Source organism: Sturnira hondurensis, unplaced genomic scaffold, assembly GCF_014824575.4.
Source record: "Sturnira hondurensis isolate 20B ecotype Veracruz unplaced genomic scaffold, ASM1482457v3 Scaffold0007865, whole genome shotgun sequence".
NCBI lineage: Eukaryota > Metazoa > Chordata > Mammalia > Chiroptera > Phyllostomidae > Sturnira > Sturnira hondurensis.
The window spans coordinates 6843121-6865631 of NW_028080496.1; positions in this window are offsets into that span (position 1 = coordinate 6843121).

Genomic DNA, 22511 nt, shown 5'->3' on the forward strand with positions numbered 1-22511 from the left:
CCCAGGCTGAAGCTGTCATGAGGATACAAACAGATATGTTCATACCCTGCTTTCATGGATCTCTCTCTCTCTCTCTCTTCTTACCTCTTCCTCCTCCCTCTCCTTTCCCTCTCTTGGAAGGCTTGCCCTGGGAACTCAGGCACTGTACTGTGAGGAAGCGCAGGCCACACAGAGAAGCCATAGGTGGGTATTCGACATGATAGTCCTCAGATGACAACAACATCAGCCACTAGACATGTGGGTGAACCAGCTCTCAGGAGCTCTCGCCCCCAACCTTCAGTCTCCCAGCTGTGTCCAGGCCAGGTGGAGCGAAATGTGCCCTGTCTCAGTTTCTGACCCATAGAAAAAACATGAGAGGTTAACAAATAAAGATTAATGCCACTCACTTTGGGGATAATTTGTTCCACAGTAATAGATAAAGTGCATGGTAAGAGTATAGTTAACTTTATAAGAAAGTACCAAACTATTTTCCGAGGCGATCTAACCATTCTGCACTCTGACCAGCAGTGCATGAGGGCTCCAGACGCCTCGTCCTGCCTAACACTTGATACCTCTCATCAAGTCTTTCAAATTTTAGCCTTTCATGTGGGGGTGGACTTGTTTCTCACTGCGGTGTCGATTTGCGTTTTCCTGATGATGCCACACACACTTTTGATCAGAAATATCACTACCCGGCTTAGGAAACAACCTTCCTTACTTACCTCTGACATTGGAGAAGTTATGCTGCCGTGTCCAATTTGTTTTGAAAATAACCGCTACCAAAATGAATCTGTATAGTTCTAATTATCCACACTGGGGATTATTATCAAGTCAGTCTGCAAGTCCTGGAAGTGAGGAGTAAAAGCCGTCTGTCCTCAGATGGGGGATCTCACTACACCGTCACCTATTATTAACTGGTATCAACATTACCATTTCCTGAGAACCACTATGCACCAGGTGTCTTACACACAGATCACTTACCACATCCCCACTACTGGGTACCTGTCATTATCCTCAACCTAGTCCCAGGGAAGAGGGAGTTTCAGGAGCTGAAGAAACTTGGCTGTGGCCACACAACTGAATTTGACCTCAATATCATTGTATTTGATGCCAAACAGATTTTTTGCTCACTTCTTTCTAATTTCATACCAGAATGGAAGAATACAGTTTCCTCTGAAGTAAACAGAGGAAAACATTCCAGAAGGGGAGTTAGAAGACCAGTTTTAACTCCCCTGGTTTTAATCAACAGTCCCCCCTTGGGCAAGTCCCTCTCTGGACCACAGTTCCTCGTTATCAAAAAGAAAAAGCAGAACCCTGGCTGGTGTAGCTCAGTGGGTTGAGCACAGGCCTGAGAACCAGAGAATCGCAGGCCCGATTCCCAGTCAGGGCACGTGCCTGGGTTGCAGGCCAGTTCCCTGCAGGGGATGCAGGAGAGGCAACCATACATTGATAGTTCTCTCCCTCTCTCCTTGCCCTCTAAAGATAAATAAATAAAATCTTTAAAAAATAAATAAATAAACAAACAAATAAATAAAAAAGAAAAAGCAGGGTGGAGATCTTATCCAGCTCAAATACTGATAGACGTGTTACTATTCTAAGCATTTTACATGTGTTAACTTACTTACAGCTCATAAAAGCCCTATCATGTAGGTACTATTATTATGCCCATTTAATGGGTGAATAGACTGAGACACAGAGATTAAATTATTTTCCCAGACTCATAACACTAGTAAATGATATAGCTATGATTTAAACCTAGACAGTCTGACTCCACAATCTATGATCTCACCACACTAAGCAATATTTATTGAAAGTCAAATTTTAGCAACAACCTTATGACATTATTAGGAGCAGTATTCTCTCTCTACGCCCACCCTCCCTCCTACCTTTCCAATGAAATCAAAACAAAACAAAACGAAACTGAGGCTTAGTAAACTCATCATGTCCCAAGTCCCACAGCCAATTAAAGATGGAGCCATGATGGGAAGCCCAGGCAGCTCGTCATCAAAACCTAAGGGCAAGTGTCCCCAGGTGTCACACAGAGAGATCACAGCTTGCTCATCCCCAGAGAATGTTGCCAGAAATCCCCCTGGAAACACCCACATTGACCCGACATGGCCACACCTCCCACTCCAAACCCCAACCTGACTGCATTTTCCTCCTTTCTTTTCCTCCCCTCTCACCAAACCAAGTGGCTGGAAGTCAGAAATTAGGGCTGTAAATGCCCCAGGGAACCTGCTCTCAGAAAAGATACTGCAGGAGCCTGGTGGGATCTCCCCAGTGGGTCCACAATATCTGATGTAAGCTGGTCTCCAACCCCCTAGGCCCAATGTTGAATTAATTACCTGGGACTCACACATCAGTCAAAAAGGGGAGCTCAGGTGGCCCGAATACTATGGTTCTGACACTGTGGCCTTGAGAGTCTGGTTTCCTTTTGTACTTTCTCCAGCTGAGTAATTTTTTCACACAAACTACACACATGATAACAAGTCGAATAATACAAAAAGCAAATTTTACCCAGTGACTGTGATTTTTCATCTTTCCCCTGCCCTGTCTCCATCCCCTGAGACAACCTCTTCCTTGTACATCCAGCTAAAGATATTCGTGCATGTATAACCACAGAGGTTTATGTTTTTAATGATACAAATGGGGCCAGGCTACACACACTGTTTTTATATATTTCTTTTCATTTCTAATTAACACTGTAGCTTGGAACCTCTTCCTTGTCAATGCCTAAAGCCCTCGCTTGCTTTTTAAAGGGGCTGCATGCATTTCTGTTGTGGGGCTGTGTCATAATTTATCTAACCAGTCCCCTACGGTGACTGATTAGGCTGCTTCCAACCGGAAGCTCTGACAGGCCGGCGTAATGAATCTGCGTGTGTTTTTGTTGCAGTGCTGTGTGGGCCCCTCGGAGATGTCTCATGTCATGGGTGTGGGGGAGGGAGAATGCGGAGTTTATGGCAGGCCCCCTTTTCCAGCTAGCAAGACATAGATTACCGCTGGAGTTTACTCCGCACTGCAAAGAGAATTCCTGTGGCTGTGTGGAGAAAGAGCTCGAAAAAGCCCCCGGACAGCAGCTGGAGTCTGGGAGCAGCAGCAAGAGGAGCACATCACCTCGAGCTTTTCCAAATACGCCTGGGCCAAGGCGCCCCTGTCATCTTTTCCACCGGGCCCACAGGCCCAGGGGCTGGACCGGCTCTGTGACTCGGGCAGTCCGAGGCAGAGCTTGTACATTAGGGCAGTATGAAGCAGCAGATAGGGAACGAACAGGACGGGGTTCCCCAAGGTTACCGACCTGTGGGTGTTTCTCCCGTGAAAGACCTGGGCAACTTAAGTCAGCTCAGTTCTCATATGCCCTGCCCTGAGATCAAAGCTTTCAGCAAAGCTAGTGATTCCTCGTGGAAAAGCCAGCAGTTGCATGTCCACTTTTGCCCCTGCCCCGATCCGTCTGAAAAATGCCTCCTCCCTGGACTGCCGGCCCTGGCTCAGCCCCTAGTGATGTCCCTCTCAAAAGAGATGCCAACACTGAGACCCCCCTCAAAGGCACTCTGCCAGGATGAACGAGAACCTTTTTTAATATTGAGCCCATTGTTCCAACCTCCTGCTGACAAAAATAGTGGTAAAGTAACAAACATCAAGTCACTGATTGCCGTCCCCTCCCCACCACATTTTAGCGTGAAAATTCCCAAACACACAGAAAAGTAGAAAGACTTATTCAGTGAACACTCACCTATGTACCACTGAGATTCTACGATTAACATTTTCCTAGATTTCCTTTCCTTTTAATATATTCTTTCATCTCTCCAAGCCACTGATATTTGAGGCATTTTCAAAGCATGGCTTAAATATTCAACTCATTTGCTTAAAACTTCAGAACAGGAAACTTAACACCTTCTCTAATGAACACAGAATAATTTAGTTCCACTCCCAATTAGGCTAATAGGGAGGGAAGAGAGAAAGTTAGGGAACTATAAAGAGGGGAACGTGGCTGCAGGAAGGCGGAGAGAGAGTGAGGGGGGGGGGCCAAGGAGGGAGGGGTGTGAAGACAGGGAAGGAGCCTCGGGGGTTTGCCAATGAAGGGGGGCAGTTTTGGATCCACACACCAGCTGCTGTGCTGTTAAGGACACAGCTGGGACCCAGTCCAGCTTCCAGCCTGTTGACCTCCCCCTGTTACTGTCAACACAGACACCTACAACCACTCCAGGACAATGGAGCTTGCTGGCCAGGGAGGTCCAGCTCCACAAACATGTGTAAAGATACCAGCTTCGAACCGCTCCCCTGTGAGTACTTGGATGGTTATGTCACTTCTCTGAGCTGCTGTACTCTCATCCATAAGTGGGTACATGAAGAATAAACACCTCACGGGGTTGTTGGGCAGGTGAGCTGGGATGAATGCAGATATGCAATAATGGATGGGACGTATGAAATACCAGCTATCTACCAGGCATTGGGTAGATGGTTTCCATACTTTATTTCATCCCATCTCCTCAACACGGCCTTATGGGGGTGGACACTATTACTGGTCTCGTTTCAGAAATGTGGAAACCGAAACTCAGAATGGGGAAGTTCTTCTCCAGGTAGCCCAGCTGGTGGTGGTGGAGCCAGACCCTCTGCTGCAGAGCCCACTGACCACCGTGCCTGGCAGTGACCCTACCACATGCGACTGCACAGGTGTGCTGTGAGATCAGAGTGGGACAACCCACGAGACAACCCACGAGTAAGTGCTAGTACCCTCCAGGCCCTGAAGAATGTTTGTTGACTGGCTGACTGAATGTTGACGAGCTCATCAAATAATCATCATATTCCTTGGCTGCTTTCTCTAATCATTAACTCTACAGGAGCATCCCTCTGACAGAAACCTTATGAAAAATCTCTAATCTTAAATTATACAACGGTCAGGTCTAACTGCGTATCTTGACATCTAACAGATGACAAGAGAATCACTTGTGTTCTGACCTCAGTTATTTTATAGCAACGCTGAGCCTATTATATGGGGGTTTTTTTTGCCAGTGATCAAACAACAGGGCAGCAGAACAGAAAGGCCAGGTCTAGGGCAAGCCCTCCCTTCTCCTGCCTGCTCCAACTGGCGCTGGACTTCCCAGTGTGCTGAGGGCAACCTGACACCCAGTTTACCCTGGAGCACAGAGCTGGCAGCCTCTAGACTCTCCTTGCCCTTGATGAGGCCGCTCCATGGACCGGTGGCCATGGCTTTGTATGGTTATTTCCCACCTTTTGGGGATAGACTTCCCTTTCAAAACGTGTATAAAAAACAACCCTATGAATTTATCCCTCACCGCAATGAAGAAGAGACATAGAACAGAGTGAGGCCATATATGGAAAAGGACTTTGAAACTTTCTTGAAAATTGAGGTACAAATGTAAGATTTTAAAAATCAGTTCAGTTGCCAAAAGGCCAAAGCAATCCAGTGTCCATGATGGGTGAAAGGTTAACCAAAAGTGGTCTATATGTACACTGGGATATTATTCAGCCTACAAAAGGAAGGGAATTCTGAAACACGCTGCGACGTAGAGGAAGCTTGACAACTTCCTGTTGAGTGAAAGAAGCCAAGAACAAGGATAAATACTACAGGGCTCCACTTCTGGGAGTAACCTTGAGAGGTCAAGTTCAGTCCAATGGGGAGTTGTTGTTGTTTAAGGGACAGAGTTTCAGTACTGAAAGGTGATCTGAGATAGATGGTGGTGATGGCTGCACCCAACTGTACATTTCAAACTGGTTAGAATGGTGAGTTTTACATTCTGTGTATTTTACCATAGTTAAAGATAATTCATGAAAAATCTGTTATTTGCTTTATGATGGTGGTTTTGTCTCATTTTCACCTTAGCCAGTTAAGAGGACAATATTTTTCACTTTTAATAAGATTCCCTTCTAGCATTTGCCACTGGTGCCTCCTTCATCTGTAGAATGGGCATACAATGCCATGTGGGGTTGTGGAGAGAAGGAGAGGAGATGACATCTACGAACTTCCGCCTCCTTCTCTTTCCTTCTCTCATTCTTTTTTTACTCTCTGTGACATGAGCATTTCTTTATCTTCTTTTTCCTCGATTTCTTTTCTCTTCCTCCTTTTTTGTTCTTTCGTCTCCCTCTCACTGAGGGAAACACTGCCAAGGCCACAGCAAACACAGCGCTCTGTCCCCTCCCCCAGTGACAAGGCATACCCGCTAGATCCTACCGGGCCACCCTTCCTGATTTCTGGCTTCGGGCTGGCAACCGACCATTGGTAATCTGTCAGTTATTGTACCGGGACCTCAATCTACACGTCTAGTTTAATAAAATTTCTAATTTCCCATCACGTAGCTTAACTGCATTCTAGCAGGTGCATGGGTTCCCTTTCATCACAGAATTTTGCTGTGAAATGCCCTGGAACCAGCTGGGAGACTCTGCTCATTGAACTTGGTCTTTTCACACTCAGGTTAAAACAGGCCTTATTGACACCTCTGTCTCCAAGCGTGTGTTTTCACGTGGGACGGACAGACCTTTTCTGTTTGTTGCCCTTTCACCAACATTCAACATCAAACTAACTCCACCTATGACTCACAGAAACAAAAACAGATCCTTTGTCTGCTAGTTCCTTCCTTCTCTTCAAGCCTGCCCCTGCTTTGTCCTCTGTATCGAATAGTGGCTGTACCTTCTGGAACAGTCCTGAACTGTCTTATGTTATGCAATGCAGAGAATGTCCTGTCTCATTATCGGAAGTTGCTGGCAGAGCAGAAAAAAAAACCAAAAACCAAAAGTTGCATTTCAGGAACTTCATTTAGTGAAATACACTTCCTTTGGTAGTTTGCCAGCTAATTTCTTCAGCCGCGATGAAAGTAAATGGCTATGGGCATGGCGTGTGTGTGCATAAAGTCAGTGATGGGAATCGGTATACTAAATCAGGGGCCAGTTTCAAGTGATGTTGTGGTTCATTCATGAAACTGTAGAAAAGAGATAAACTTACTGGTGAATGCAGCTTAACACCATAACAACAGACGAAGGTCCTCTGTTTCTCACATAGAGGAGAATAAAGAAAAATAAAAGTGTACTTGATGACAAAGGAATTGCTGCAGATTACAGGTGCCTAGCATACCGGAAAACAAACCTAGTATGTTACAAATGCATAATTCCTATATTACTACTTTTTTAATTTAACTCTTGTTCAAGTACAGTTTTCTTTCTTGTATTCCCAGCCCTGCCCCCTCTATATTACAATTTTTATTTTTTGTAATAATTAAAACTTTCAGATTGCTTATATATAGTTTCCTTACTTGTTACTGAGGCCTCTAAGTCAATTTAACTAGTAAGATACCTAGGAATTAAAAGGGAATTTTGCATTTTTCTATATAGAGTTTCACTAAAAAATGTCAGTGATTACCTTGTTTTTCCCTATTGCAGAGTAGCAAACTATGATATAAAATATAAGTGATATCCTTCAAAATATACAACTCAAAATTGAAGCAGTACCCAGAGTCAATTGATTTTAACTTCTACTCGCAGGGTATCTGAGCACCAAATTACATTACTTTCTATTCAAGCATTTTTGAATACCCAATATGTGTCAAAATTGAGCTAAACGCTATGGGAGAATACAAAGAAACAGAAAACAGTCCCTTTCCTTGAAGAGCTTTTCACATTCAGGGAGAGGAGACACCATGGAATCACCCGAAAACAACTCAAGACGTGTCTATGAAAAATAAGATTAGATACACACTGTGCACTATTCAAATGCTCACCAAATCCATGTACCTGTTTAAAAATTCAAGATGGCGCAAAAGAGTACAGTGAAAAGTAATCCCGCCTTCTACCCCTCACTCAGCAACCTCTTTTCTGAATCCCTAGTGTAGCCTTCCAGCAATAGCTTAAACACATGTAATCACATATCGGCTTATGAATACTCATGCACATTTATTTATTTATACAAATTCAACCCACATTCCCACATTTGAAAAGAAGATTCATCAAGAATAACTAGTCACTGTTTAGCAGTCTCAGGAAATGATCCCATGGTAGGGCCTCAATAAATATTTGAATAACTAAATGAATGAACCAGTCCCCTTTGGTGAGATATTTCAACATCTTGCTACTTTAAATAATGCTGGACAAAACATTTCGGTCATTCAACCCTTCCTTAGGTAGACTCTCAGAGGAGGAATTACTAAGTCAAGGCTTTTAGGTTTTGCCAAATTGCTTCCCAACAGGCTACTTACTTTCATCAGCACTACCATATGGGTAGTTCCATTTTTTTTCTGCCTTTGCTGTTTTGTTTGGTGGAAAAATGGAATCTCAATTGTTGCTTCGGCTCTGGCTGGTGTGGCTCAGTGGATTGAGCATGGGCCTGCGAAGCAGAGGGTCGCTGGTTCGATTCCCAGTCAGGGCACATGCCTGGGTTGCAGGCCAGGTCCCCAGTTGGGGGCATTCAAGAGGCAACCACACATTGATGTTTCTCTCCTTCTCTTTATCCCTCCCTTCTCCTCTCTCTAAAAATGAATAAATAAAATATTTTTTAAAAAATCAATGGTTACTTCAGTTCACACTTCTTTGAATTACTTTGAAAGTCCTTTTTTAAAAAATGTCTGCCACTTACTGTGGCAGAAACAGGACCTGTTTCTGAGAAATGTTTGGTAGAATCCTTGGCACATTTATTTACTGGGGTTTTCTTATAGAATGTTATGACCTCTTTAAATATTAAGACTATTAATTCAGTCCCATATTATTAAAAAATAGTTCCCTTCATCTAGTGTTTGCCTTTTGAGTTTTGATTTAATTAGTTTATTTTTGACCTAGAAGATGTATATTTTTTATCTGCACAGTTTTCTCCATTGAGTCATCCATAATTCATTTCATTGCCTTTGAGGCTAGAATAACCTACTTAGTGCATCTTTTCAAAACTGTGTAGATGAAGAAGAGAAGTCCACCTCACACTTACAGCCTGTTAATGGGGACATGTCCTAAGCATTTACATGTAGAGGTAGGCTGAGAATTCACCCCATCCTTGAACCTGAGGTATGCAGACTTATGAAAACTTCATAGACTTCCTTCTTGGAAGCACTTTGTCTTGTTGGCACACTTCCAAGCAGGAAGCAAACTATTAGAATGCCATGTCCAATGCCATTTTCTTTCTCCTTCTCTGTTTCCCTACCACCGAGTAGACAGTTGCTAAAGACTTGGTATCGGGCCTCTCAGTATATCTCAAATCCTCTATTCACACAACTCATTAAAATTGAGTCTGATCCTATCAGTCAGGGTTCTTCACAATAATAGGACCAATAGGATACCTTCTCTCTCTCTCCCTCCCTCTCTCTCTGTAAAGTCCTTCCTTTCTTGGAAACTTCCATTTTTGCTCTTAGGAGCTTCCACTGACTTGATGAGGCACTATTGAGAATACTCTTCTTTATTGAAAGTCAGCTGATTATAAGTGTTTATCACACCTAAAAATACCTTCACAGCAACATCTAGCCTAGTGTTTGACCAAACAAATGGCCACTGTCATGTAGCCAAGTTGACACATGAAATTAATCTTCACATTGATCTTCTCATGGGATTGAGTTTCTTTCCTATATCACATATCCAGGGAGGCACCTGGTCTTCTTTTTATTTAAAGGCCCCTCCCAGCCCACGTTTCCCTGACCTGAGAGAGTATCTGTGAGTACATAGTCTACCAAGTTTTATTAAATACAGGTTAAGCCCTGGCTGGTTTGGCTCAGTGGATTGAGCATGAGCCTGTGAAGCAGAGGGTCGCCGGTTCAATTCCCAATCGGGGCACATACCTGGGTTGCGGTCCAGGTCTCCAATGGGGGACACATGAGAGGCAATGATGCATTGATGTTTCTCTCCCACTCTTTCTCCTTCCCTTCCCCTCTCTCTCTAAAAAATAAAAAAGAAAGAAAGAAAGAAAAAGGAAAATATAGGGTAAGATTTTGATAGTTTTTGTTTGTGAACACAATCACTGCCAGCATATTTTAATGGCTGGTTTACTGGCTCCAGAAACCAACTGCTCCAAAAGTTGGATGGCAGTGAATTCTATTCTAGGAGTTAGGAATACATTATGTGTAGCTTTGACAATATGGTTACTGGGGAGTTTCACATCTAATAGGGCATGTGATAAGGGGAGCTGCTGAGTGTACAGTTCAACACCCACGGTCTGGGTGTGACATGCAGGCGTGGGCTAAACACCCGCACTGTGCCATACTAGTCCTGGGAGAACGAGGCAGGCTCGGGAAAGGGAGGCTGGAGGTGCTAGTTGGCCAGAGGGTCACTACGTCAGGGCAAGAACGTGCAGCCAGATGTGAGAACCCACAATGGCGACAGCTGCTCACGTACCGGGAGGAAGGGAGGAGGGAGGTATGCCCTCCTGGCCAAGGGGATGGAACCACGTGGGGAGCTGCTGCTGAGCTGGTACTGAAGCACAGGTCATGTGCAAGGACTGCAGCAGATGAGAAGAAAGGATTAGCCCCAAGAGCACGGAGGGCAGAGTAAGGAGATGGTTCTGCTCCCAGGTGCTTGTCTGAACAGAAAAAGTAAAACCAGACCGGTTTCCATATCAGCCTATTCAATTAGGACAAGCTGGAGACCCACAGTCTTGGGAGCAAGAACAGTCATAATCACCCTTCTCATGAAAGAATCTGAGGTCCAGAGAAGGCAGATCTCTTCCACAATGTCATGAAGTTATTTGTTAAGATAAAGGTAGTCACATGTGTTACGGGTTGAATTGTGTCCCTCTCAAAACCCATCTGTTGCAATCCTAACCTCAGCACCTCAGAATGTGACCTTATTTGGAAACAGGGTTGCTGTGGATGTAATTAGTTAATGTGAGGTTATATTGGAGTAGGGTGGGCCTCTCACCCAGTATGATTAGTATCCTTAAAACAAGGAAGCTTGGACACAGACACTGCACGCAGGGAAATCACCATTCGAAGATGATTCAAAGATGGCAGAGAGCAGGGTGATGCTTCTATAAGCCAAGGAACACCAAAGATTAGCAGCAACCACTAGAAGTTAGGGGAGAAACATGGGAGAGATTCTTCCTCAGAACCTTTGCAAGGAAACAACCCTGCCAGAATCCTGATCTCAAACTGCTAACCTGCAGAATTGTGAGAGAATAAATTTTTGTGGTTAAGTCCCCTGGTACATGATACCTTGTTACAGCAGCCCTGGGGAACCAACACAATGTGGAAACATATTACTTTTCTTTTTTGTTGTTTTTAATAAAGAAAGAGGTCTTGGAAATTGAATTAACTTCTCATTTTAAGCAAGAACTTTTTTTTTTTTGCTTAGCAACTACGTAAACAGAAGTTCTTGTAATTCAACAAAAATGATGGTGTGAAAACTCAGACACTAAAGACATAAAGAAACCAGTAGGTTTCTCATTGAGATCATCAAGGCACCCCTTATTTTCTATTTATCTGTTCACCAAAAGAAGGTATGCAGAACATGCACAGAAACTCAGAGGACCACTGACGCAGAATCACAGTCTAGGACTGGCTGGGAGTTTGGAGACCTCCTCTGTAGGGGAAGCGGTAATTCAACATTCAGGTTTCCCCACATTTCACCCCCTGATGGAAGTACAATAAGCTGGAGAGGCTCATTTCAATTACTTACAGAAAACAACACAGGAATGTTTTCTAACAGGTTGAAAGAATTTTTGTCTTGCCACGTGTTCAGCAGAAGTTGCCCAGGAAGACTTTTTCCCTAGATCTCTAGGTAGATCGACATTTAAAAATGTCTTGTCACTCCACAGAATAATACCAAAGATGGCCAAGTGAAGGGAAGGATTTCTTGGTGAGATGTAATGATGGGAAAGTTGAAATATCAAAGTAAAGATCGAAGTCCTGTTGTGGACCTTTTTTTTTTTCTTCTGAAACAGCTAATGGTCAATCATAAGTATTCAGCCACAAGTACACGAACAGTTAAACCAAAGGTAATTTCAAGCATTCAAGGCTACTTTGGATACGAAACAAAATCCGCAAAGGGAAACGGCACATAGGGTGAAATCTGGGGAAACCAGGCACAGGCCTGCAGGTGTCCTCTCCCAGTGAGGCACACAGAACACATTTCATTCCCCAACAGTGACTTGTGACAACATGTGTAAGGTGGCATCCACCATGACAGCTCATTACAGACTCCAGGCCCAGGGTTTTTACCGGGGGCCAGTCACATAGGCGCCCCTGTGCCTACTACACACCGAGATTCCAGACACCCGGAAGGAAAGCATGCTGTATGTTTTTGCCCAGACAGTGTAGGTGCCGTGCGCCGCTCTTAGCACTTCTGGGAATAGTGGGGGCCCTCCTGAAGTCTAGGCTCCCGGATGCTAGCCAAGGCTCGCCATGCTGGCTCTTTTCTGCACATCCCCTCAAGCATTTATATACGGGATTAGAAGAAAATTGACAAGACCTTCAAGAATGCATTCTGGTTTTCTTTTTGGCACCCATTTGCTGTGCTAAGAATTCGGAGTTCGACCACGTCAGTCCTCGTGCCCACTGTTACGACGACTAGATCTGCCGGGTGTGTGCTCCAGAGTGCAAAGGGGCCGGCGCTCCACGTTCCCAAACTCCCCTCCAGAGGGATTATGTCACAGATAGGAATCACTTGTAACCTGGTTTGGTTCAGTTTTGACTCAACCCTCTCATGCCGATGTGGCTCCATCTCTCTCAAGCCTGAACATCAGAAACATCACCTTCCACCTTTCCTCTTCTCTACCTTCCCTCCAATAACAATGGCTCTTTCACAGCACTTAAGGCATATCAAGCCCTGGCTGGTGTGGCTCAGTGGATTGAGCGCCAGCCTGTGAACCAAAGGGTCACTGGTTCGATTCCCAAGCAGGGCACACGCCTGGGTTGTGGGGCAGGTCCCCAGTACAAGGTGCACGAGAGGCAACCACACATTGATGTTTCTCTCCCTCTCTTTCCCCTCTCCCTAAAAATAAATAAATAAAGTCTTAAAAAAGAGAGCCTATCAAAAACTGTTCTAAGAGTTTTTATATATTTGCTCATGAGTGCTCATAGCAACCAATAAGGTAGCTATAGCACCCTTCCTTTTGAACAAGAGGAAACACAGGCACAGGAGTTAAGGCAGCTTCTCCAGGTCACGCAGCCAGCAGGTCACTCAGCCTCAATTCAGGACCCTGCAGTCTGGCTCCAGCCCCACGCTCTCAACTACTCTACGACCCTGCCTCTCAGGGAACAAACCCAGAGCTGTGCGCAGCCAGGCTGCCACGGCCCAACACTGGGCTAATAACAGCCCCTCCCAGACGCCTTGAACAACAGGAACACCAGAGATTCACAGCCAGTCACCTGCCAACTAGAACTTCTCTACTGAGAGGCGTTTCCCAACCTCCTGAACGACCGTAATTGATGTTCTCAAGGGCGACCAAGTGAACCACAAAATCCAGGAATGCTTCATGAACCCTTAAAAGGCAGTTATACCGTGGCACGACAATATGGATGGCCTTACTGTAATTTGAACTGTACATTTAAAAGGGAGTAAGGTGGTAAATTTTGTTATGTGTATTTTGTCACAATTTTTTAAAAGCAGATACAGTTTCACACGGAGGGTCCCTGGGCTACACGCAGTTTAGTGTGTCACAGATGTATCTTCCTTATCACCTAAGTATCCTCTGGGGGAAGGGTTCTACTCTGGTTTTCTTGATGTTTCAGGCTGATCCTGGAAAAAATAATCCATCTTTCAAGTCCGGTTACCACTTGAAGTGTGATTGTGAGAGTCAGGTCACCCTTTGTCTATTTCTGCTTTATAGATAGCCCCAGTGCTCGCAAAACAGCACCATGAACATTCAACTGCCCGATCACACGTGGGAGCCAATTTCTCCTTACGCTGAGCCTCTGGAGTGACCGACCCTGGGTTCTTCCCAGTCACGAAGTGTCTTCTCCTTGCAGAGTCAGAAGGACCCCCTTCCATCCTCAGCCCCGCTGTAGCTGGTATTGTACCCTCTGACTCTCAGGATAGCAAGCTTCTTCTGAAGCCTTTTTTCTCATGCCCAAGGCTGCTGATTCACAGCACCACAGTTTCAGTCCTTTAGTGAAGCCACTCAACTCCCCACCCCCTCCAACTTCTTCTATTCTCCTTCCTCCTCAGGTTTTTAAAATATTACCCCCTACTCTCAGCAACCAATACCAAACAGGCCTTTTTAAAAAATCTCCAGGGTTCTCTTCTGCTTCCTCTTTGGAGGTAACTTCAGCTGTAGGTCATGTTCATGAGGGCCGTACTCATGGTCGGTGTCTGTACTACGTACAACTAAACATCTGAACAAACAGAACACGAGAGTTCCTCAGTTGTATAACGAGACTGCGAAGAAAGAAGGGTTAAGTGGCTCCTCTAAGTAGCTTTCTTTCCTAAGCTTTATTTTACATAATTGTGGGGCAGAAACTTAACTGTGCTTAAGTCAACCCCTTTCCCACTATCATGAATTTAAATACATAGACTGAACAGGAGACCTCTGGTGAGGAACAGGTTAATGTCACAGCCCCATAGCACTGCTGGGCAGCGGTAAAACCTTGCCTGCTGAGTTTAATTCCTACCCAGCCTTCCAGTTTTTTTTTTTTCTAACCTTTAGGCTTCCCCTAGCCTCTTGTGTCTTCTCCCTGAGCAACAATCTTCCCTGTAGCACTGCCCCTATTTCTTGAACTTGACTTAGCTTCCCACTTCTGAGCACACTGGAAAATATGAGCTCCTAGAATCCTGCCTTTCTCTTTTTCCCCCCATAGTTTTATACCATGTCCGCAGGAGGAGGTAGCTAATGAAACTGATTTTACCCTTAAATATGTTCACGTCACACATAATAAATACATTCTGACCTCCAAGCTGAGGCTGCAGGAGCTGGAAACTGATTTCCCTGCTTGATTAGATTAATTTTTAAATGCTATGTACTGCACTCAGTATGAAGTGGCTCCCACAGCTTTTGAGCAAAGCTGATTATCTGTTATATAGTTTGCTCATTCTATCTACCTCTCTGAGGCTAGCTTTATGTTGCTGCTGCTTCTTTTTATTCCCGTTTGAATACAGCTGCTATGTCAACATATAACTTTAAAAAGTATGACTTTTCAAGAGCATGGTGTTGGGGGACTGATGACCAAACTACTCGCTACAGAGCATCTACCTCCCTCTGTTTACCCAGCTCCCCACAGCTCAGGGTAAGTCCTCTGCTCCAAGAAACTCTTCCAGGCAATTCCCACCCACTCTGATCTCTTCCATGCCTGGACTTCAGAGACGTTATTATTTAGCCCCCAATCAGAGACTTGATTGTATTCTGCTTCCTATCAGCCACCTTCATTTCATAAATGCCGATCCTGTCACCAGATTACAGGCAGATCCTCAAGGACAAGGTTGTTGGCACCTATTTGTCTCAGTACTCCCACGCAGTGGGGGGCTGCCTTGGTGGCCAGGACAGGAAAGCAGCCAGGGCTGAGGGGCCTTGGGACGCCAAGGTGAAAGGACAGAACACCTGCCCCCCAAGTGCCCAAAGCCTAGTTGGGAGGACAAGCACGAGAACCCAATCTTTAGCTGCAAGCTACACAAACCTGCTCTGATTGGAACTCAGCAAAGGGAAGTCTGAGGGGCCAGATTCCAAGAAGATAAGAACCTGGAGGCTTGGGGAGTTTGTGGAACCATGCACTGAGAACGTTTTCTGGAACGATTCAGTCACAGCTCTTCTCAATTCTTTGCTCAAGATTCAACTGATGAGAGGCAGGGATGGGTGGGATGTGGGGATGCGGGGGGGTGGTGGTGAGAAATGGAGACAATTGTACTTGAACAACAATAAAAAAAAAAGATTCAACTGAGAGGGAGTAACACTCCTACTAGTAGTGCCTGACAGACTGGCCCCACCACAGAGACCAACTGCAAATGATACACAAGATGCAAAACACAACTGTGCAGTGTCTCTGAAGAGTGGAAAAAAGCAAACAAATTTTGAAAGGAAGTCAACATTCGGAGAGAGAAAAAAACCTCATGGTGAGTTTCCTTTTGGGGTGGTGCAGGGGGAAAGGCTGGTTAGTCTGAATCATCGCATGTATGGCTTGGGGTGGTTTCAAGTCTAACAGACCACCTGCCACCTTTTTGGTCTAATCAGCCAGGAGACATTCGTCCCAGGGCAGCTATGGCCATCAGGAAATGAGAGCGGAACCTCAGAGCAAAGAGAACCCGAGACAGTAGGAGTCAGGAGTTCTCACTGTAGGGAAGGTTCACAACCCGGCTGGCATCAGACACCAGGCCATGGCCAAGTGCAGGTTGGATCCCAAAGCTGATGATGCCACAGCCCTTGGGCTCTGCTTGTGACTGCACTGCCACTACCAGCTCTCTTCCTAGTATTTACACCTAGTAAGGAGAAAAAAACACATCAAGGAGTCATTCTGCTGCACATTAAAACGATCAGAGCTCGAGGAAAATACCAAGGAGTTCTCAGGATAGAGATACTGCTGGCTGGCTGGTTAGGAGCAACCTCATAACACGCCTGCCTTCCAGAGACTCTGTCGGAGTGCCAGGGGCAGGGTATGTCCTCCTTTTAAGGAGCTCTAACAGATAGAAACCTGTATTTATATTAAAAGTGCAGCCCTAGCTGGTGTAGCTCAGTGGATTGAGCGCGGGCCTGGGAATCACACAATCGTGGTTCGATTCCCAGTCAGGGCACATGCCTGGGTTGCAGGCCAGTTCCCGGCAGGGGACTCACGAGAGGCAACCACACAGATATTTCTCTCCTTCTCTCCTTCCCTTCCTCTCTAAAATAAATAAATAAAATATTTTTTAAAAAGTGCATTAAGTTGTGAAGAGTTACTTTGGTTAAATCACGTTTGAAGCTCATTCCATACATATCAAGTCATCCTAATCTAGTCAATGGAATTTTATTTATAGTTGGTGGGGATTTTGATGGTCTGTCGGGTAGTTTTAATATGGCAACTCTTTAACCAGCTGTTACTTGAGCGTCTCTAACTGTGCAGTGGTAAACAAAGTCTAAGTCAAAGTCTCTACCTCCAGGAAAGCCTCGTGGAGTCTACTTAAGGACATGTGATCTATAGAGCAACAGAGGAATATTAACTATGATAAGAGCCAGCTGAATACTGAATAGCACAGCCATTAAGTCACAGAAATTCCAAGGAGGGAAAGCAATCATTTCAAAAGAGAGAAAACAACAGTTTGCGTGCGCTGGTTCTGTAGAAGGGGCATCTGTGTGAAGATGTGTGCAGGTACTGAAAGCTGGAGGAGGTGAGTAGTCAGTGTGAGAAAAACACGAGACGCATGGTCATATTTTCAGGGGGGGCTGGTGTCCTGATAACGTGGCTTTAGAAGGATTGGATCTGTCTGTCTGATACTGAACATGACCTGAACCTGTGAACTTTGAGCCAACACATAAAACACAAGCACGCTGTAAATTCATCTTAGTAGTGTTTCTTAGAAGAAAAGCTGGAATACCTCTGGAAGTACCCTTAGGAAACTAGTTACATTAACTGCTTTCAGAGAGGGGTACTGGGTAGATCTGAAAGGCTTCTCACTGTATACTCTTTAAATTTTAAAGGAAGTGTTAACTATTAAACAATTTTTTAAAATCAAAAGATAAAATGTGTGTGTGCTGAGAAAAATAGATGAAATAGGAACAAATGTTTTAAGAGCACTACCATGGCCACAGGATACTCCATCACCACATAAGCAAACAAGCAGATTATTCATGCAACTATTACAGAAACAGGCTTATCAGGCATCATTGACACATGCCAGGCTGCACATATTTAAAGTTCTGACATGCATTTACATCTGTGAAACCGCAGCCCAATAAAGATAACGGTTGTATTCATTGCTTTTGAAAGTTTCCTCATGCCCTTTGAAATCACTGCCTCCTACCTCTTTCCACCCTCTCTCCCATTCCCAGACAACCAAAGAATTTGGCCTTTTTCTATTAGTTTGCATCTTCTAGAATTTTATATAACTGGAACCATTTTGTCTGCCTCCTTCCACTCAAGCAAAATTATTTTTGAGATCGGTGAATAGCTGCCTGTATTAATAGCTATTCATTAAAATTGTTGTGTAGCATCCCAATTTATAGCTATACCACTGGGTAAGCACCTACACGCAGAGTCATATCCTAAGTATGTTTAACTATTCAAGAAGCTACCAAATTTTCCAAAGTAGCCATACCATTTTGCATTTTCACCCACAAAGTATGAATGACAGTTTTTAGTTGCCCACACCCTCACCACCCAGCAGGTTTTTAAAAATTCTCAACTTTCTAAATGTATTTTGATTTGGATTTCCCCTTTGACTGGAGCATCAAATACGGAGCATCTTTTCATGCACTTATTTGCCATCTGTATATCTTCCTTGGTGAACTGTCTCTGAAACTTTTGCCCGTTTAAAAAAATTGGGTTGCTTATTTATTATTACTGAATATTGAGAGTTCATTACATATTCTGGATACAAGTCCTGTGTCAGATGTGTGATTTGCAAATATTTTCTCCCAATCTGTGGCTTGTTTTTTCATTTTTTTAACAGTTTCAAAGAAGAGACTTTTTAATATTTATGAAGTCAAGGTCTTAATTTTTTTCTTCTTCTATGGCTCATGTTCTCTTCCCTCTGGTACTCTGTCTTTCTCACTCCAGTCACCTTCTCTGGATTCCCAGCTCCATCTCCTCAATTTAGAGAGATCACTAGGCTTTGCCTGAAACACGCACCCCCAGAACTGGAGCCTGGAAACATAATCCAGGAAGGAAGCTGGGGCAATAGCAGTGCTTGCCTCATTTGTTTCCCGTACGCAAGAATCACGATCCTCTGTTACCCGCCCCCCGCCCCCAATGTCTTTTAAAAACCCTTGTTTCTTGTATTTGGTTTGTCACGTGGCCAGGTAAATCTGGTTCCTGACACCACATCTTAGCTGGGAAGCACAAGTTCCCTTATACTTCCTTTTGAAATGTAATAAATTAGTTTCTGAGTAAAAGGGAAAGAGCATTTCCAATGAGAGGTGTGCTAATGGAAGACAGTCTGGCTCCAAGATGGAAGTGAGTTCACATGCCAAGGTGAACGGTGAAAAAAGTTGCCTGACTATCTTGAAGTGCTTGAATGGCATGCAGGGGGTCTGTGAACCTCCAAAAATTGAATAAAGACTGTATACATGGAATGCACACTTTTCTGAGACACCTAAGGATTGATTCCATTAGGACTCAAAGGCCTGGATAAAGCAAAAATGATTATTCACACTCCTCTAAGAAAATCAAATTTCAGATTGTAAGAGTTTTTTTTTTAAAGATTTTATTTATTTATTTTTAGAGAGAGGAGAAGGGAGGGAGGGAGAAAGATATCAGTGCCCTGACCAGGAATCGAACCAGTGACCTTCTGCTTTGGTTGTGGTGATGCCCAACCACTGAGCCATGGGGGTCAGGGCCAGACTATATAGGGATTTCAGTGAACATTTCTTTCTGAGTTTATGACTTAAAAAAAAAAAGAAAGTCTATGTTTAGTGTAGTTTGGGAATGGAGCAAAATTAGTTGCATGCATACCATCTGCCATCTTCTGTTGGAACTGGCATGCAGAGATATACACACATATAGCTGCCTCCTTTGTGTCCTTCCTGTTTCAACTTAAATGTCACCTCCTCAGAGAGGCCTTCCCTGACCACTCAACTGTAATTAGGCTCACATTATCCTAATACTCATCACTACCTGGTATTTTCCCATTTGTGGACTTCTGCTCTATTAAAATGCAAGTTCCATGAGAACAGGTACCATACTCCATGTAGTATCCCAAGTTTCTAGAACAGTACCTGGTAAAGGGAAGAAGCTCCATAAATGTGCTTGGGGATTGTATTTTCAGTATCAGAAGAGCTTTAATCCTGTGTGCGATGTACCCTGGGAAAAGGAAAGGTTGCCACCATGAAGGAGCAGGGTGTATACAGAAATAAGATAGTCTGTATGTAAGTCATGCATAGTATGAGCAGCAGGCGAAGCCGCAAAGAGCAGGGGCAGAGCTGCAGAAATCTGCAAAGGTCTGTATTTGAAAACTGTGTCTCTGACTTGAGTCAAGGTCACCCTGGGTTTTCGCTGAGCCTCTATAATGAGCTGGGTTGACTCTCTAAGGGGGACACCCCTGCCAAAGGTGGACAAAAGGGACTGGACACAGGAGAAAAGCAGGCCTGTTGGCATCTCTGCCCCTTCTTTAATTACTCGCAGAGGAGAGGGGGGCAGAAGCCGGGAAAGAGACCTAGGGAGCTGCAGGGAAGCACAGAGCACCGTGGGAAGCCCCGTTCTGCAGTATTTGAGGTCATGTCACATCAGGAATGGAAGCTGCTGCTCCCTCATCTCATGTACCAGGAATTCTTATCATCAACCAGGGGCATTTCAGGTGCTGGTTATACTCCTGGAGGTATTGACTATTGTGGGACCTTTATTTCGTAAGAAAAAGAAGGTAAAGGTATTTATTGTGACAAGTGCAGTCAGCTTTCAGTTCAGTTTCAGTTAAGTTTAGTTTTTCTTTCATTAAAAAAGAGGTAATATATTCACACAGTTCAAAATGCAAATGTTACAAAGGGGTATAGAGTAAAAAGAGCTCTTAGACTTACTGCTATTCTCCACCTCCCTCTCAGGTCTCCTTGGAGATGACCAGTGTAAACAGATCCTTGTATCCTTCCAGAAATATTCTCTTGGAGACAATGAAATGGAACCAGAAGTGCTCAGTGCACATGCAGAGGCCTTTCCTGTAAGTGAGCCAAGGCTAAGGGTTCTGCCCTTCATTTTCACCGGTAAAGAAACAGCGGAAATAGGAGCCAGCAGGACTGGAGGAGGCAGGGATCCCCTCTGGGTTCCTGGGCAGATCACCTAACATGAAAAGGAACTGTGAGGAGGTAGGATGTGATCTGCCAAGTGTCGGGTGTTTTTGATCCAGGACAAAGCTAGCCTAGCTTTAAAGAGTGATAGCTGAAGACACAATGCAGTTGGCAAAGGAAGTCATGGCTGTCATATGTGGTAAGAGAATAAAGGTTCAACGTGGTAGATAAGGGCCTTCTCTAAAGAGGTCGCTGTGTGGCATGTAAGCTTGGGAAAAGAAAGCTGTTTCATGTAAGCTGCCCAAGGTGTACATTTATGAAGGGGGCATCACTCCACAGTTGAACTGTGGGTGTGCGCAAACTAGAAACAAGAAAACTAGATGGTTCTCAGGTAACATGCCAGGAGAGTGACAATAACAAGATGGGGACTAGGTCTGGGAATTACATTAGAAAAGATCTGACATTTCCCATTCAAGGGAGGCCTAATTCTGAAGGTGGAAGACCTGCAGAATGAAGTAGGGGAGGAAGGAGAGGACAAATCAGGCAGCTACATATAGCAAAAGACCCAAGTGGACCTATTTTGCAAGGGGACGGTCTTCAAAAAGAAACTGGGAGAGGCAGAAAGGAATGGGTTTGGAGCCTGACTACCTAGGCTCAGTCTGGTTCCAATATTTCTTAGCAGTGTGAACCTGGGCAAATCAAACTCCTCCTGTGTCAGTTTCCTAGTGGAGATATCACACAGAGATAATAATACTCTTTCGTTGGGGCGTTGTGTGATCAACTGAGTTTACTGTACAATGAAGGCTTAGAACAATGCCTGGCACAAAGCTAACTCAATGCTTTTCAGCTACTACTACTTTTAATAAAGGCCTGTTCAGGCCTGTTTGGCTGGCACAGAAATATGTGGTGATGAGTCTGGAAAAGCACCATCACAGATGGACTTCAAGTAGTGGTAGTGAGGGAAAAAGGGGGTGAGGAGAAATAACATACCAGGAAGAATGGGAAAAAAGGGTTCCAGGTGAAACTATTTCAGAGAAAACAGCCTTCTTGGTAGTTTATCTGTTCAAAGCTAGATGGTATAAGGGAATGACGCTTGGAAATTAAATGGAGAAAGCTTAAGTTCAGTTAAAGACGTATTCTCTTTGTGTGCACACCTAGAGCTCCACTTACATTGCTAAAGATTGTAGCCAGGGTTCTAAAGAGCTCTAAATCAGGAGAGTTGGGTTCTAGCTCCAACTCTGCCCTAAGCAGCGGATGCCATATTGAGCCAAGTCAATGAACAACTGTCATTTAAAAAAAAGGCCAAAACTAGTTCCTAGGCCCTACAAGTATTCAACATCCTTTGATTTTTAACCCAGGGCCACTGTCTCAAGAGAACTTAAGAAGATTCTCACCTAACTTCAAGACCCCTCTCCTCAAAAACAAATCTGTTAAACTAGGAGTTATCGGGGGTTCCTTTCCTTTTCTCCAGGTCCTTTCCCCAAAGGAGCATGGTTTCTAAAATGCTGGCAGTGGGAGAGAGCCAATTCAATCCAGGAAAATTTAGTGTTTCAGTTATTCCTGTGGGGCAGCCCAGAGATGCTTCAGGATCTAAGTCGGAAGACGATGGGAAAAAAAAAAAAAAGGTCTGTTGGAAGAAAACAAACTTTGTTTTGGTTGATTCTCTCTGAGAAGAATGGATAGACTGTGATATAGCTCAGGTTCAAACTACCCATCTAACAAATACCGCCCTAGAGGGGGCAATCTGGCCCAACCAGGGTTATTAGATCCTGATTCATTA